General features: G+C 43.2%; 1 non-coding gene across 1 annotated transcript; it reads left to right on the forward strand.

Moving 5' to 3' along the window:
- The first annotated feature begins 4,221 nt into the window (after positions 1-4,221).
- LOC141616127 (small nucleolar RNA R71) lies at positions 4,222-4,328 on the forward strand. Its single transcript, XR_012530497.1, has one exon. It is a non-coding gene; the product is annotated as a small nucleolar RNA R71 (small nucleolar RNA).
- Positions 4,329-5,099: the final 771 nt, after the last annotated feature.

A 5,099-nucleotide genomic window follows, 5' to 3' on the forward strand; every position in this document is an offset into this window, starting at 1 on the left:
AAAACAATCTCTACAACCGTACATATGCATTCCAACCAACAAATGACCATGACACATGCCGAGGTATATATGGGATATGTGAGGTATGGGTAAGAAGAGGCAGAACATTTATGGAAAAGTGGAGGTACAGGTGATCAAGCTAGTACCAAAACGGAACCATATGGCAACATCCTTCTTCTTGCTCAAATCAAATGAAACGGTGCTATAGCAAGCACAAATCTCACAATCTCCAGGTATAAAAGTAATCAACTAACTCCCTATAAGATATGAATAATACATGGGAGCAAAAATCGCCATAAGAAAAAGCTTGAATTATGCGAATTGATTTCTTTTCTTTCTCTCGAACCTCAGTCGATTGACCTATGATGCCAGTCGATCGACCGCTTCAACAGTACAGAACCTCTTTTTTCTCTTTCTTTTTGAATCATTTTTTTCTTCTTTTCAACTTTGTTTCTTTCCTCCTTCATTTCATTTTCCCAACTAAATCTCAATAAGAGCATTTGCCACCAAAAACGAGTAATAATCCCAAGGACACGGACTACTAGCTTGACAAAGAACAGGCTAAATGTAGGATGTAGTAATGGGACAAAAAGGATATTTTTGGCAGTGTGGAGCTTATGGGTAAAATGAATAAAGGAAAAACCTCTACCACATGTGTCAACAAACCACAAACCGAATGCATACAGGTATTAAGCAGTTTAAGTTCATATTTATGCAAATTGATGTAACATGTCTCATAAGGAGTACTACTCACATCCTAGATAAACTGGTCATAGATGTCACCAATTATAGGCTCTAAATCTCAGAAATATGATGTAGTTTGCCAATTTTCTAAGTCACGTCTCAAGTTCAGCAAATAATTAACGAAAACTCGTAGATATGCACTTATATGATTCTACTAATAACATGTTAATCAAGCAAGGCTTAGGCAAAACAGGTGCAAATGCAATGTCATCATTGAAATACTACCGTTCCGACTCGACCTATATGCTAAAATAAACGTGCATTTTATTTGAATTTTTTGAATTATTTAAAATTTTTTGGATTTTTGAATATAAGAATGAAATAAACAATGCAAAACAAAATGTAAACGTGAATGCAAGCAAATGATATGCGACGCAAAACCCTTCCCCAAACCAAATCGCACAATGTCCCCATTGTGCAAAATCATGTAATGAAGAGAAGAGAAACGGGAATTTGCGAGAAAATTAACAAATAAATATGAAGTAAAGACTTAGAAACTCACAAGACTTTTAAGCGCAGCAAAGGAAACCTCCCCAAACCAGCGTAAGCTAGGAGGTTTCAGTAGCCAGCAGTGCAAAAGACAAACAACGAACCACGCATAAATCGAGAAAGCAATGATGAAGCGGTATTATGTGCATAATTGAGAAAAATAGAAGAAATAAATAAAATGACGGAAGATAAAGTGGAGTAGAAAACTCCCTCAATTCCGCAAGTCGACCAAACACAGCAGGGGAGAGGTCGTAAACAGGTACAGCAGTGCAGGTCGGTCGATCGACCACATCACTCAGTCGATCGACCAGGATGAAGGGAACAGTAGCTCCTGGAAACTGCAACGCAGTCGATCGACTACCTAGCTCAGTCGATCGACTGAAGATACTGCTGTAACTTCTTACTTCTTCGTATTTGCTCAATTACTTGAGCTAATGAGGTCTAAAAACCTGCAAATGCACAGTAATACGCGCCCAAAATTGCGCAAAACCCAAAGTAAAGTCTAAAGCGTATAAAATCCTAAGCAAGCAAAATAAAATGCAAAGTTTCGCGCACACAAAAGCAATAAAAAGAGTCTAACAAAAGCAAATAAAAATGTTTGGAAAACATGTGATCAACTAGTAGTTGATCAAGAACGGCCACGGAATGGCCCACTTTGTCGGCTTCTGGCTACTAGAGGTAGCCTCAACGGTGCTTATCTTATCAGCTGCACCCGTCTTAGCTTCCACGTCCGTATGGCTCAACGGATCAATACTTTCATCATCTCCCCAGTCAATGACCTCTTCAGACTCGTCGAAGTCCAAGTCGGACTCCCTTGCCTTGACCGGCTCGTCATCAACTTCCTCATCGGTGGCATAGCTAAGGCAACCAAGACCTCCTCGTGAAATGATTGGCTTCTTTGCAGCTGGAGTGACTTATAGTTCTTCCTTCCCCAAACCAGCTCCTGCAACATCAGAAATAGACAAATCTTCCTCCAATTTGCTCTTAATATGGGGCGGAGAGGTTACAACAGGAATAGAGATAGGCATATGAGGAAGCACAAAGTACGATTTCTTGTCGGAAACCGTCTTACAAGTCACAGGCCACATGGGGTCCTTTTTCTTAGCCGGCTGGGCAAAGACAATAGAGTGCTTGCCCACTTTGAAGGTCAAGGTTCCTAGACCGACATCTATGACTGCACCAGCGGTGTGCAGAAATGGCCTACCCAAAATAATGAGAATATGGGCATCCTCATGCATGTCAAGTACAACGAAGTCGACGGGGAAGAAAAACTTCCATATTTAGACAGGAATGTCCTCTAGGACTCCTATTGGCTGGACCGCAGATCGGTCAGCCATCTGTACTGTCATGTCTGTCACTGCGAATCTAGTCAATTTGAGCTTCCTAGCAAGACTCAAGGGCATGACGCTTATACTAGCTCCTAAGTCACATAACGCCTTTTCGATAGAAAAGGTACCTATGCTACAAGGAACTGAGAAGCTACCTGGGTCCTCTAGCTTATGGGGTGCAGTGTGAGACAAATAAGAGCATGATTCTTTAGTTAATGCGACAGTATGCACATTTTCAAGTGACTTTTTCTTAGACAAGAGTTGTTTCATGAATTTAGTATAGGAAGGCACTTGATTAACTAACTCAAGGAAAGGCACTTGTACATTCAAGCTACGAATAACTTTTTCAAATTTATTGAAAGATACCTGTTCCTTCGTCGGCACTAGTCTTTCCCGATATGGGGCTGTAAGAAGTAGCTTAGCCCTCTCCTCTAAATCGCGTATGCCGGTATCCGTGGATTTAGGCTGGAAGTCCACTACTTTCTCCTTATTGAAGCTTGAGCCCTCTTCAGACCGTCTTAAATGTGAGCCATTAACCGTCATTGGGTCGAACTTCGGAACCGGGACTGACCCATCAGCACTCGGGTCTTGCCCTAATATTTTCGGGGCGGTCGTACCTCGAAACAAATGATCCCTCAAGTTGTCGGGCATCGGAGGACGAAAAATCTCACTATCAGCAGCGATCTCAGACGATCGACCAGTGGTGTCAGTCGATCGACTGAGATGAACAGGACCAGAAGCTTCTGTAATCCGCGCTTCAGTCGATCGACCGGATATGTCAGTCGATCGACTGATATACCTGGTAGACGCCTTTTTCTTTCCTTTGCTCGTTCCAGCTTTTTTTTGACTCGGTTTTGCCTCATCTTTCGCAGTGACATCCTCAACCATAGCAGGCCCCTCCAAGGTGGACCCACTCCTTAAAGTTATGGCATTTAGGGTCTCTTTCTGGTCAGTTTGAGTCGGTAAGTGTCCCGGAGCTCGAGTGGTACTCTTGCTAGCCAATTGAGCAATTTGGCTCTCTAGCATTTTCATCCCGACCTCTCTAGCTTGGGACTCCTTCAGCAATAAGTTCTTCAACTCAGTGAACTCGGAATTTTGGGATTGTTGCTGCTGCGGCACATAGGGAGGTTTTTGATATGGTTGTTTGTGTGGAGGCACATAAGCTTGCTGCTGCTGCTGTTGTGGAGGTTGAGTCGGATTCAAGACATTCTGGCTACTCCACCTCAAGTTGGGGTGGACATTTGGCTCATAGTACGTGTTTGTCTGCCTATAGTGTTGAAAGGCAGCACAAGACTCAAAGGGGGCAGAACAATTCTCTGAGACATGCCCCTCAGCTCCACATCTTCTACAGACGAAAGGACCGTCTGAAACAGCGTTAACATGGTACATCCCTCCTTTAGAAGCTCCTCCCAACTCATATTTGTCAAACCTTGCAGTGAGAGCTTCTAGTGCAGCAACAGAGGAAGATTCAGCAGCCTTCCTCTGGTTTCCTCTCGAATTCCCATATTCAGCCTTATGAGTGGCCAAATCAACGATGATCTTCCACCCCTTAGTCTCTCCCATGTTCTCAGCAAATCGGCCATTGGCTGCAGCATCCAAAATAGCCCTTTGATCGTCATACAGCCCATTATAGAACTGATTGCAAAGACTCCATTTTTCGAACCCATGGTGCGGTATGGTTCGTAGCAATTTCTTGAAACGGACCCATGCTTCATGAAAATTCTCATCCGGCCCTTGTTTAAAGCTCGTGATCTGAGCTCTAATGGCATTCGTCTTCGAGGCAGAGAAGTACGTTTTGTAGAATGTCAGGGCTAAGGAATTCCAGTCGGTGATCCCATGCGCAGCTCGATCCAGATCTCTATACCACTCCCTTGCAGCATCACGAAGGGAGAAAATGAACATGGTCTCCTTGATCTGGTCTTGGGTCACACCGGCCAGCGGGGGTATAGAGCAGCAATAATCAATAAAAATCTCCATATGCTTGGCTGCATCTTCATTTGCAGCTCCCCCGAACTGGTTCCTCTCAACCAGGTTAATATAGGAAGGCTTTGGCTCGAATTTTCTCGCCTCCCCAGGTAATTCGAATCCTTTGTAGAGATTCGCAGCTGTCGGCTCTGAGTGACTAGCAATGGTTGCTTCTTCAGCCATGACTGGAATCTCTGGAGAAGTGACTGTCTCGGCTGAAGAAATTGAAGCAGGAGATGTAGATGGATCTTCCTCGAATAGAACGTTCTCGTAGTAGCTTGACAGAGTACTCAGCTCTTCCTCTATCGGTAATACCCTTTGTGATCGTCTCAACTCGCGCAAGGATTTTTTGATCTCAGGATTGAATGGCACTATTTCACCACTCTGTGACCTGCGCATAAGAAGAAACTACAAAAAGAATATAAGAAAAGTTTAAGGAACGGAAGTCCCTTAAACTAAAGAAAGACTAAATAAAAATAACTAAAAATTAGAACAATTGCCTGCCCGGCAACGGTGCCAAAATTTGATACCCGTCGTGAGGTGTCAACAATAAATTTATAATCTCCAACTACA

The sequence above is a fragment of the Silene latifolia genome, chromosome 11 (assembly GCF_048544455.1).
Source record: "Silene latifolia isolate original U9 population chromosome 11, ASM4854445v1, whole genome shotgun sequence".
Lineage (NCBI taxonomy): Eukaryota > Viridiplantae > Streptophyta > Magnoliopsida > Caryophyllales > Caryophyllaceae > Silene > Silene latifolia.